A 13,814-nucleotide genomic window follows, 5' to 3' on the forward strand; every position below is an offset into this window, starting at 1 on the left:
AATTTTCAGTTATTTGCTTGGTGCCCTTTTCCCCCAAGTTTTTGTGAGCATAATATCCCGTATGCTTTAATGTGAGCTAACAAGTCATTGCTTCTGGCTTACAGTTTTTTTCCTCTCATTAGAATACAAACAGATTACTATGACGGACCGTGTGGAAGCGTGGCTGCCTAAGGCTCCATTTCTTATGTACAAATATACCTTCTGATCTTACAAAAAAAATTAGATTAGAGGATAAAGGTACTAGCCCAGCTTGATTGTTGTTTGTTCTCTGTTGGTAGTGCGGTCCCGACATTTTTTAGACAGGAACTACTGTGGCACTGGTGCTGCACAGCTGCATGGGATACTAGAACGCTTACCCTCCAATTGTCCATTTCTGTAACCACATTAGTCCATCATTCATCATTTCAGTGGGACCTTATCTTAATTCCATTTCAGTAGGACCGTAGCCACATTAAGCCATTTCTTATTTCTCTTTAGAAGAAAATAGAATAAAAGGGATTGGGCTTTGGCACTTTCTTAACTAATTTGTAAATGAGTTCAGGTTTCGTGTTGATGATTCACAAGTTTATCATTACACATAGACTTACATAAATGCATTTTTCATTTTTCATTAGGAGGCTATATCATGTTTCTTTCCAAACTGCATGCTCACATTAGCTTATTATTCACTATAACCCTATACTTGCGAAAATGATTAGATATCATACTATATTCAATTGCACAAGGATATGCTGCATTTTTCTATGATTCTAGTTTATTTGGAATTGTATGTCATAAATGGTTTGTAAGGTTTGCTTCTGATCATTGCTTAAAATATGTGTTTTTCGTCCTCCCCTTACAGGCACCAAAGCCGAATTGTTTATCAGTGTGTGGTCTTCTTTGTTAGTATTGATTCAGACATTTCAGTATATGTTAGTGTATAGTTTGAGGTTCAGTTTTCCATCAATGTTCAGTGTTTCATATTTCAGAATTGTAGTTTTTCAATTTTCAGTCGTGAAGGACGCTGGTGCTGGTTCTTTGAGAGCCCTGTTTCTCACTCATCGGTAGGACACTGCTGCTGGTTCTCTGAGAAATTTTGTTGCCTCGCCCTCGGTGAGATCCTCTGTCTTGTGCTTATCTTATGACCGTCCAGAGCTCAAACATTGGTCACCTGTGCGGATGTGCTTCTACAGGGATTCATAGTTGTGGGAGATTCAGATTTTTTTTATCATCCATTTTCAGGGGAGCAGTAGTTCCCAGTTGCTTTATAGTTCAAGTGTTTGATAAAATGCCTACTTTATGCCATATTAGGTTTTTATTTATTGATCAATGGTCAAATATGATTTCTTCCCTCAAGCTAGACAAAATATGATCTTCAATAACTTTAGGATTCTTAATGTAATGGCAGGAAAATATATTTCCTTGATTTCCTAGCTCTATACTTCTGTTGCATGCTTTTCTAGACATACCATGTCCTTAGGCCTTACACAATAAGGGATGTAAGTTCGCAGGACTAGGTTTTTTTTGGCATTCCAGTAAACCTGTATATGATTCTTAGGTTTTCTGTTTGTCTACTAAGAGCAGTTGCCAAAACTCTTCTTCCTTTTTAAGGTTTCCTAACTTATCTATAACTCTTTGTTGATCATAGTTACGTGGTGAATGTTGTCTGTATTTCTGGTCTGCTGACAGGATAACAAGTTGCCTTCTTAATGCATCTGCTTCTTAGATCCTAATTCCTGAACATGTACAAATCTGATTTTTTTAACAATAATTTTGGACGGTGCTGTTACTACTACTACTACTACTACTACTACTACTACTACTACTACTACTACTACTACTACTACTACTACTACTACTACTACTACTACAAGTACTACAAGTACTACTACTACTACAAGTACTACTACTACTACTACAAGTACTACAAGTACTACTACTACTACTACAAGTACTACTACTACTACTAGTAGTACTACTATTAGTACTAGTACTACTACTTGTACTACTAGTACTACTACTTCTACCACTAGTACTACTACTTCTACTACTTATACTACTGTTTTTCTTGCATCTCTTAGAACAAGGCATGAAATGTCGCGAACATCAAAGAGTGCATCCCGATGCCCCGTGAATGATGAGCAGCCATCCCATGGAGAGCAAGAACTAGATGACCAGCTTACTCAGGAGCAGTTCGATAACGAGTTAGAAAAGGGTCTAGAAGTGATGCTTACTCAGGAGGACCTTGTTGATGATGAGGATCCAGTGGGGGAGCCCAGGGAAGAGAAGGCGGAGAGGATGCCCAAGGCAAAGAAGGGGATGATGATGAGGATGAGGATGAGGATGAGGACACCTCATCAGGGGGATATGTAAGTCCCGAGGATCCTTTCGCATGAGAACCCAGACGGAGGCCAACGGAGGACGAGTTGGACAAGGATTTTGATCCGAACGACGAGGTACGGATAAAGCCTTAGTAGCTTGTAAATTTGGCTAATGCTATGGCTATATGTTACCTCTGCTAATACTTTTGACCTACTGTATACATAGGTCGTCCCTACTCAACCTCTAAAAAGACGACGTCGACCTCCGGCTCGTCTTGTCGGACAATACGTAGCGGGGCAAAGGAGATTAGAGGAAGGAGCCACAAATACTCACAATGAGGCCTCCGCTCCACAACCTCAGGACACAACCACGACTGAGATTGCCCAGCCAAAGAGGAAACGAGGGGGGATTAGAAAGCCAAACCAATATCATGACAAGGCATGCTATGTGATAACAGAGGTCGGGCTAGACGGGTAGATCCTTGAGCCATATACATACAGGGCGAAATTCCGTAATCACATCGGGTTTGTAGTTAGAGATAAGTTGAACCCAGCTATCTATGGCTAGAATCTTGTACCTATGAGCCAAAAGGTAGACCTATGGGAGAAGCTGAAGCAAAACTTTAGGTTTTCAGAGGGAACACACGAGTTGGTACAACAAAATGCTTTTAAGATAATAGGGCAGAGCTTTCGACGTTGGCGGTCAGATCTGAACAAGAACTTTATCCAACAGAAGTTAACTCCTTTCCACGAGTATGGCAACATAACTCCTAGTCAATGGGAGGAGCTCATGGCTAAGAAGACTTCAGAGGCATCATTGGCCCTCAGTGCTCGTAACAGCAAGTAGGCGAAGAAGAACCAACACTACCCTCATCTAGGCCCCGGTGGCTATGCTGGCAAGCAAGAGGTCTTTAGGAAGATGGACGCAGAGGCCGAAGCTGCCGGGAATACGGAAGTGCCGAAGTTGAAGCCACGCCTCAAACAGTGGATATACGTGAGGAGTGTGGATTCATCCAGTAGTAGCCTCAAGTTTGCTAAGCCGGAGACCGGAGAGGTAGTATCAAAGATATTGAAACTTGCTGAAGACAAGGAGAAGGGTGCATTCAACCCTTCCAGAGAGAGGGACGAGCTTACCGTTGCCTTGGGAAACCCCGAGCACACAGGACACACCAAGGGGCTAGGAAAGCGGATGTCCTGGAAGCACGGATTCATAGAGGAGAGGCACATGTACAAGAAACATGGCAGAGACCGAGAGTCTAATCTTGAGCACCAAGTGAAGGCTCTAGTTGAAAAGATGTTGGTAGAGAAAGGACTGTCTACGATGGAGCCATAGACACCAATGGGGCCGCCCGGAGAACTGGCGGTAGTTGGCAGCCCTCCGGATGTTCCTAGCAGTCAAGGTTCCAATGCAACCGGAACCCCCGTCGATCGCATATGGGCGCCAACCAGTTGCAAATTGGTGGTTCTGATGGGCAGGAAAAACATGACCATTGAGGTGGCAACGGGCGTGGCACATCCTCCAGGCGGCACGTGGCACAATAGGGACATCCTGCAGGACTACACTCGGGTCGAGGTGCATACCGTGAAGCCCGAGTTCATGACTTGGAAGATAGAACACCCTACTCCTGAGGGGCTCGTGTTACTCAGAGACGTCATGAACCAGTTCATCCTCTGGCACAGATGGGACATTATATTGACCGAGTCTTCGCCAACTCCGACTGAAGGTCATCCTCTGGAGCGACCCATCGAGGACGGGGAGGTATACTCACCGGCCCATGACCATGACCACCACACGCTAGAGACTTCTCCACCTCATACCGAGCAAGGGCATAATGACATGCCATATCCTTCTCCACCTCGTATCGAGCATGGGCATAATTACATGCCACGTCCTTCTCCAGCTCGTACCAAGCAAAGGCATGATGAGATGCAACATCCTTCTCAACAAGCGCAGCCAATACATGAACAACAAGTGTCTCATGAACAGCAATTGCCTCATGAACAGTCGATACATGAAGAACAAGTGGCCCCTGGAGCAGGTGATGCACAAGTTGACAAGGACGTGCCTGAATGGGAAGCTCGAAACAAAATCCCAATCAAGATAAGGCCATCATATGTGGGCATTAATGACGTCTCTTTGGTGCACAAGTGGATGGCCCATGACCAGTTGAAGCCTAAGAACCAAGTAAAAGAATTCAGAGCACCAGCTTCTGAGGAGGGCACCACTAGCAAACTACACAAAGGGTTTAACAAGTATCCAGCTGTTGATAACCTCAAATGGTCAAATGATTGCCCAGATAAATATGAAAAAGGCAAGAACTTCCTACCAAACCGAGTCATACAGTGCTTGCCATGTGGAATGAGAAAGTTCCACGATTGGTACTTGCATGCTCAGATAATAGAACTAGAAATCTTACAAGCATGGATCCCTGCCGGCACATTTGGAGCCCCAGGTGGGCAAATTGCCGTTGAGTTTAAGGATATCCAGGCATGCTTCCACCTTGGACGAATGGAAATGAATCTAATTCGCATATGGTGCCTGTAAGTCCTTGCCCTCTCGATATGATATGAATGTAATCTTTTAATTTTGTTGTAACTAACCCATGCCGTGATTTGTAGAATGCAAGCGGACTTTGTGAAAAAGATGCCAGCTCTGAAACACGGGTATATAGACCCTTCACCTATAGCATCAACAAATTTTAATTACCCTAAAGACTAAAAACTAGATTGCAAAGAACTAGGAGCTAGAAAGACACTTAAGAAGAAAGAGGACATCAGGAACAAGAAAATATTGGAAGAGTCCCTCAAAGTTGCGGCATACATTGCCTTATGTTTTAAAAATCTCCAACAACACGATAATATATGGATACCATACCACTTCAAGTAAGTTCGACTGTATACTTAGCTTTGTTCAATATACTTTGTTCGATGCAAAAGAGCTTATGTGTTCCTTCTATGACTAAATTCATGCAGTGGTCACTGGATTTGCATAGGTGTCTGGCTCTCACATAGCATGGCATGGGTCTTTGATTCAGCGGATTTCCCAGTCGAGACATACAAAGACTTCATAACGATTGTCAAGACGTATACATATTGACAATCCTCATTTTAGCTACTATGTTTGTATACATACTTGTAAGGTTCAATGTGGGATACTAACAAGTTGCATTTGCTAAAACCATTGGAACAGGGCATTCAGGCACTATGTCTAGGAACATAAGGGGAGGCATCATCCAAATAGGAAGGAAAAGTTGTATGTCAAAACTCTATGTGCGGTAAGTGTCATTTACTTTGGTACTCCATATATTATGTGTCTATCAATAGCATTACTTAACATCTCCATATGCAAAACACACAGTGCCCCAAGCATAAGCCTAGGAGTCTACATTGTGGATACTACACATGTATTATGATGAGTACCATCAGTGGCTACAACAGAAACCCCAATCTGGTAAGTTTGAACCTCTTCGCTCGTAGTATGAAAAGTTCGCATATGTTGTGATATAGTAAACCTAAACTTGTTCTCTTGTAGTTGGAGAAAGATAAAGACACAAGAAGGAACCCATACAAGGATGACGAGCTCTTAGAGATGGTCGGCGACCTTTGCAACTTCATAATGGACCAGATTGTGTATCATAAAGGCACTTACCATCATCTTCTTTTCGACTTAGGTAGTAATCCTCTGTACCAACACCTTCAGAAGACTGATAGGTTAGCCCTAGGCCGTTGATGACAATGTGGACTTGTGGTATGATTTGGATCAGACTTTGGAACGGTTTGGACTTTGTTTTGCATGTGGACTTGTGGATTTCTTAATGGACTATGTTATAATGATGGACTTCATAATGGACTATGTTGTAATGATGGACTTTTGTGAATTGTGATTTGTGATGATGTTCTAAATAATGGTCTTGTGTTTGTGGATGTATATATGTATATTTGTGACGGTCAGATTCGAATTTGAATTATATATATATATATATATATATATATATATATATATATATATATATATATATATATATGTGGTCAGATTTGAATTTGAATTATTTATTTTTTTTGCTGAAAAATCCACTGTAGGGGTGGTTCTTGATTGAACCACCCTTACAAATACACACAGCAGGGGCGGCTGGTGATACATCCGCCCTTACAGAAGTCCACTACAGAGGCGGCTGATATTACCAGCCGCCCTTACAGAGGGAACTGTAGGAGCGACTAAAAACACCAGCCGCCCCTACAAAGGGCATTGCAAGGGCGGTCAGGAAACCGCCCCTACAGAGGCACCCTCTGTAGGAACACCCTGGGAAGGACGGCTGGCGCAGCCGCCCCTACAGTTAACTTCTGTAGTAGTGATGATCTGTCCTTAAGTCCTGACCTGACAGGAAGCCACGCAGCCTGCAGCGCATGGTAACGAATGGTTCTTTGGAGCCTGTAGGATTTTTGTAGCACAGCACAAGATATGAGAAGGTTTCACACCAGGCCACTCCAATGTCACCACCAAATAAAAAAGCAGTGCATGCCGCTTACCAATTTGTGGCTTCAGGAGATGACCAGTAAGGCAGGAGGATGCCCGACGCCACCATGCCGCGCCGATGAACCCTAGGGCTCCGTTCGCGTGCCCTTAAACCCAGCTTGACCCGCTTCTTTTTTTATCCAGAACAGTGTTTTCCTCCCACAAACTTCTCTGGATTCATTCAAATTCCTTCGAGCGAACGGGGCCTAGGCCGCCGAACCGCGGGATCTGGACCACCGTGCCCAGGCTGATGAATGGTAGACCCCATGGGGCTTGCCCGGCCGCGGTCATGGCCTCCAACCTTGTGGCTAGCGAGCTGGACCTAGGCCTTGGTGAAGGCCATGGCGTGGTGCGCCATGACGAGGGCAGAGGAGGGCGTCATGGCTGCGGCCCCGTTTCGTCTCCATCGAGCCCTGGGCCTAGGAGGGAGTGGTGCTAGCCATCTGCCATCAAGCTCTCGATGAGTCGCCTCCAGTGGATTGGGATCCAGACTCCAGACGCTAGGAGACGTACAGGAGGATGGAGGTCATGGGATGCGGAGGAGGTTACGTGCCGGGAGCAGGGTGGGACTTCGGCGCCGGATTTGTGTGGCAGCGACGACGCTTGCGGATCGGGATGAAAGGGATAGGAGAGTTGGGGAGACCGCACTTGCACAAAGCCTGTTCACTTGCCTTATAAGACATGGCTGAGAAAAAAAATACTATCCGTTTGCTGAAAAATACGGATTATAAGCCAAGCGAATAGGGTGTGATAGAGATTAGCGGTGGCTAGGTGGCATGGAGTTTGAATTCTGTGAGCGCCAATCTGGCCGTAAAAACGTTTCGTGCATTATTGGTGAGGCTTTGGAACCTTTCTTTGGTCGGCTCAAAACTTTTTAGGATTTACAGGGCGGGAGTTTGCGTCCCAGGATTTGGAGCCTTTCTTTGGCCAATGACGACCATTTCTTTCTCTTAGTGGGTTTTAAATTACTATTTTATTTTTCTCCAATTCAATATATGAATAAAAAGGTATGTAAAATCAAAGGCTATAGTACACTTTCAAACATAAAGTTAACCACTACTCATTTCGAGTTCGTACGCTAGTTTGGAATATTAATTTTACAAATTATCCTATTATAATAATTTTAATTACATATAATGAGTTTTGAAGAGGAACTATTAAGCAAATAACAAACATAAATACTATAGTATGCAAGCATTTCATTTTCTAATAAAGTGGGCCGATTAATCATAGTTAGTGACATACTTACCACTAAGATACAAACTTATTATTAGCTATAGTTAATACACCCTTCACAAATAGAAACATCTCTCACTTAGGTGGCGTTAGGTTCAGGGGCGGGACAAGGACGGGGTGGGATATCCCACTTGATCCCGTGTTTGGTTTAGGGGCACGAGGAATGGAGATGACTCCAGGAGGAATATTCGTCGAGATGCTGGGACGTCCCCGTCCGTTGAAATTGAGGGGACAATGTGGGACGAGCGGGGGATGGGCGAGCGGCGTCTCTTCTCCGTTTCATGCGGCCCTCCTTCCTCTGTGTGACGCGAGCTCAGCCATGGCTCCCGGCGCGGCAGGCGGTCAGGCGGGCGGCCCAGGTACGCACGAGTGACAGCGGCCGCGGCCCCCGCCATGAGCTCGCTCTGCTACTCGCATCTCGCTCGCTCTACTGCTCGCCCTCCCCATCTACATCTCACTCCCTCTACTGCTTGCAGCCGCGGACGCCGCCATAACCGCCGTATGGAGCACCGCGGCCACCTCCCCAAGCTTCTTCGCCACCGTCTACCGGCGCCGGCGCCGCCATGACTGCCAGGTCGCCCCGTGCACATGGCTAGGAGGCCACGGCCCACCTCCGGTCGGGCTAAGGGTACCTAGGGGCACGTCCTACTGTTGTTGCTAGGCCACAGCGCCTCTCCTCCGCCGCCGGTGGCCACCCCAACAAGCCAGAGTCAAGCCTCCCCATATGCCTCCTTTGCTCCAACGAAGGACCCCGCGCAGGAAGGGTGACTGACATGTGTGTCCCACCAAACAGTAGCTAACGACCTTAAATCTCCCATCCATCCCATTCCTATTTATCCTTTCAACCGAACGCAAAATAGGTCGATCCGGTCCCTCGTTAACCAAATAGAAAATGAATATGTCCCGTCCCAGAAATTAAAGACGGGACTATCCCACTCCACCTTGACTCTTAACCAAACGCTACCTTAGTCCTACAACTATGTGTGAGATGTATCCATTTATAAACAATGTGCAATGTCACTTTGCAAAAATCATTTGAAATGTTTATGCAATGATTATATACCAAAATAATGTTGTCATGCAAGTTTGTAGATTTTTCTAACCAAGTTTAGATATTATTTATATTTATTCTATGGTAATTCAACAAATAATTACAATAATAATGAAATTTGGTTAGATAATTCTGTAAATTGACACAACAACGTATTTTGGGTCCACAAGCATTGCATAAAAATTTTAGGCAATTTTAATAAAGTTGGACTATAAACATCCTTCGCAAAATAGAAACTTCTCTTACTTAATCCTATAACTATGTGTGAGATGTATTCATTTGTAACTAATGTGCAGTACTGCTTTTTCAAAATCATTTGAAATTTTTATGCAATGATTATATACCAAAATCATGTTGTCATACAAGTTTGTAGATTTTCCTAACCAAGTTTAGATATTATTTATATTTATTATATGGTAATTCAATGAATAATTACAATAATAACTAAATTTGGTCACATAATTCTGTAAATTGACACAATAACATATTATGGGCCCATAAGAATTCCATAAAAATTTCAAGTAATTTTAATAAATTTAGACTATACACATCATTCGCAAATAGAAACATCTCTCACTTAGTCCTATAACTATGTGTGAGATGTATGCATTTGTTAACAACGTGTGCTTTGTTAAAATCATTTGAAGTTTCCTCAAGTGATGATGATGATAGTGATGCTTCCTCAAGTGATGATGATGATAGTGATGATGACAAGACCACCAAGAAGAAGGCACTTGCAAGCATTGCTATCAATGAGAAGCCTTCTCTCTTCGACACTCCATCATGCTTCATGGCTAAGGCCACTAAGATACAAATTTGTGATGATAGAAGTGATGAGGAACATGATAATGAAAATGAAAATGATAGTGATAGTGATGATGATGAACCTACTAAGGATGAACTATTTGGCATGCTAGAAGATGATAAAGAACACTTTGACATCAAGAGAAGGGAATGCAAAAGCTTGTGTAAGGAACTAAAAGCCTTTAAGCAAGTCTTTGATGAGCTCAATGCATCTCATGAGAGTCTAGAGGAAGCCCATGAGAAGCTTGGCAAGGCTCACAAAAAGCTTGAAAAGGCTCATTCATCTTTGCTTGATGAGCAAAATAAAAAGAAGCATGTTGAGACTTGCAATGTAGGCTTAACTTGTGATATAATTGATGAATCATTATCTATGCCTATCATTGTTCCTCCCGCTAACCCTTCTTGTAGTACTTCTACTTCCACCTCATCTAGTAGTGATGGTTTCACTTGATATGCCTCACTAATGGTTGAGAATGAGAACCTCAAGAAGGATGTCAATAAGCTCACTCACACCTTGGCTAAGGCCTATGGTGGTGAGAACCGCTTGCTTATGTGCTTGGGTAGCCAAAGTGCTTCTCTCTACAAAGAGGGATTGGGCTATACCCCCAAGAAAGGCAAGGCAGCCTTTGCTCCTCACAAGACTAGTTTTGTGAAGAACAATGGTCAGTTTTGCACTAGTTGCAAGCAAATTGGTCATAAAGATCATGAGTGCAAGAACAAGAGCGAAAATGCTAATGTATCCTCAATTAAGCTTGATTCTTTCTATATGCTTACTAAGGGTGCAAATGGTGTAAAGGCTAAGTTTATTGGTGCACCATGGATGGGCTCAAAGATGAAAGCCATTTGGGTACCAAAGAGCTTAGTGACTAACCTTCAAGGACCCAATCAAGTTTGGGTACCTAAAAAGAATTGATCTTCTTTTGTAGGTCAATTACAAAGCCGGAGGAAGGCATTGGGTTCTTGATAGTGGGTGCACTCAACATATGACCGATGATGCAAGAATGTTCAACTCAATCAACACCAATGGCAATGATGGTTATGATAGTATCACATTTGGTGACAATGGCAAAGGCAAGGTCAAAGGGCTTGGTAAGATTGTAATATCCAATGACATGAGCATATCCAATGTGTTGCTAGTAGAGATCTTGAACTTCAATTTACTATCCGTGGCTCAATTGTGTGGTCTTGGATTCAAATGTATATTTGGGGTAGATGATGTAGAGATCATAAGTGTAGATGGCTCTAACTTGGTCTTCAAAGGCTTTAGATATGAGAATTTATACTTGGTTGATTTCAATACTAGTGAAGCTCAATTATCTACATGTTTGTTCACTAAGTCTAGCATGAGTTGGTTATTGATGAGGACATCACTCCTTCAGATGTACCCGTTGATCCTCCAACCATCACACAAGGTCCAATGACCCGAGCTCAAATGTGTCAACTGAATTTAGAGGTGAGCTCGTTCTTAAGCGATCCTTTTTATACTTTTGAGAATAGACTACTACCTAATAATGTTATCTTGCTTAGGAACATTGGAGAGGGTCATGAAGGACTTACAGAACGTGGTGGAGGCGAAGATGACCAGCAAGGACGTCCAACAGGAACCGGAGGCCCGGTCCAACATGATTTCGAGTCTGCCTCGGCCTCCAGGACCAGTCTGCCTTAAACTGGTCACCCAGGATGCATCTGGACTCCGTTTTCGATGATCCACATATGGATGGAAAGATAATTTGATAAGGAAGCCAATCCAAGTGGTTTCACATCAAAAACTATTCGGAATTAATAGGAATCGTGGTCACAAGTTAGCATCCAGAATCTGCCAGGGTGCTGCGACACCATCTTTTGGTCCGATAGACCATGTAACGTGTTTGGGCCCATTAGGGGGCGTGTCTAGGGTAGGTGATGACCCTAAGACCTTTCTAATCAAACGCCGCCACCATCATTAGGTTTTGGGTTTTGCTTAGATTAATCTGTCAAGAATAGTTTCGTCGTTTATCGGTTTGTGAGACCCCAATTTCGTGAGATTAATCATTCATCTGTAATTTGGTTGTATTCTTTCTTGTTCTTGCTTGTGTTCTTCGTTGCGTAGGCAGGGATTAGCCTTCTTGGTGAGGTCAACCTGGTCCGTGACTTGGTTGATAACTAGAGGAGCTGTGGTGCTAAGATTGTAGGGTTCAATCTTTCGGTCTGAAGCCGGATCGGTGTGTCATTCTCCACCACAACGATAGTTACCTATACCTGACGGAAGATCAGGATCTCCGTCCCCATTAAGTGGTATCAGAGCTAAGGTATACCATTAGATTCATATTTATCCCCTAGTTTTGAGTGTTTCGCTTTCGTCCTATAGTCCAATGCCATATTTTTTCTGTCCTAGAACCTTCCGCGCCATAGCCTTTGCATATTTTGGTTTCAGAGTTCGTCGTGTTGAGTTTGTGTCCTGGTCAAGGTCTTGTTGCTAGTTAGGTCGTGTTAGAGTCCATTTCGTGTGTTTTCCCCCATCATTTCCATCAAATCTTTGCTGCTGTGACCAATTTTGCACACATTGTTCCCGTTTTGTCCTCTAATTCGGAGTCAATTCTTAAAACTGGTCTAGTTTTCACATACGAACTCTGATTTTGACGTTCCATATATCAAAACCGATCAGGAAAAAAAATTCGGATCCGTCCATCCCCCATTTTATCGGGGTTAGAAAATTTTAAATTGGTCAAAAAGTGGTCACAAGATCCTCTTTTTGTGGTCACAAGGTTTTTGTCGATTTTGAGCAAGTTTTCTAAAAATTCCACAGGCCATGTCTTTCACTTGTTTGAGCTTATATTTTTTGTGGTTACTTCTTTTGTGCTCCTAAGTGAAGAAAAAATATCAACAAAATAAAATAAAAAAAGTCAAAATTTCCCAAAAAAAACAACGACAGCCCAAAAAAATAGAAAAAAGAGAGGAGCAAAAGAGGAACAATATCTAGAGGAGCACATAGAGAAGACCAAAGTGAGCTATGTTAGCGTGTGCTATCTGGTTCCTTGTTTGTGTTGCTGTTTCCATCCACCATACTTGTTTTCACACACCTGTCTCCTTGCTATCCACCATACTTGCTTGTTTGTTACACACCTGGTACTTGGAGCATTTTAGACCAGCAACGAGAACAAGTACTTTGGACTATAATTTAGCATTACTTTCTGTTACTGACTTGTGTGTCAGATATACATATTACTCTTTGTTTGCCTTTCAAGCTCCACAAATTCTTCAGATCAGTACAGAAAAAGGGCTTTGCAATCTTGGTATCACTGCCTCATAGGTATCACGAACCAGCCGTCGGTTGTACCTCCCACTGCTTGCATTGGTAAGAACTTTGTAAGAGCTTGGTAAGATGCTTCCACTTGCTGTGAAAAGTGACACCACTACAACCACGTAGGTAGGGATAACTTTCACCATTTGTTCCTGTTTTTGTGTTTACAATGGTAAGAGGTGATCAGACTAGAGATAACAATCCTAAAGGTTTCAACGAGTGTGTCAGCCAAGAGCAACTATAAGCTATTGTAGAGGATGCCCAAAAAGGATGAATGAGGCCATCAGGAAGGCCATCACTAACGCACTCATTGAACTCAACATTGGCAACAGCATGGAGAGATTAGACAAACGAATTTCCATGCTAACCGACAAGGTTACTGAGTTGGAAACATTGGTGGCGGTCAACAACAATGACGTCTCCGGTAGCAGCACCGATGGTCTCTTGCCAGAAGACACGGTGCATGATGCCATTGGGAACATAGATCGAGCAGCCTACCGACAAGCAAGATTACGATGACGTCTTCACCGCAACACGATAGGTATGGGTGGTGTCCACCACCATCAAGGTAATAATCACCGTGTACCCGATGATCCTTATGCTAAGATTAAGTTTACAATACCATCTTTT

General features: G+C 43.2%; 1 pseudogene; it reads left to right on the forward strand.

Moving 5' to 3' along the window:
• Positions 1-2,880: 2,880 nt before the first annotated feature.
• LOC136469751 (uncharacterized) lies at positions 2,881-5,373 on the forward strand (annotated as a pseudogene).
• Positions 5,374-13,814: the final 8,441 nt, after the last annotated feature.

The sequence above is a fragment of the Miscanthus floridulus genome, chromosome 8, assembly GCF_019320115.1.
Source record: "Miscanthus floridulus cultivar M001 chromosome 8, ASM1932011v1, whole genome shotgun sequence".
Classification (NCBI taxonomy): domain Eukaryota; kingdom Viridiplantae; phylum Streptophyta; class Magnoliopsida; order Poales; family Poaceae; genus Miscanthus; species Miscanthus floridulus.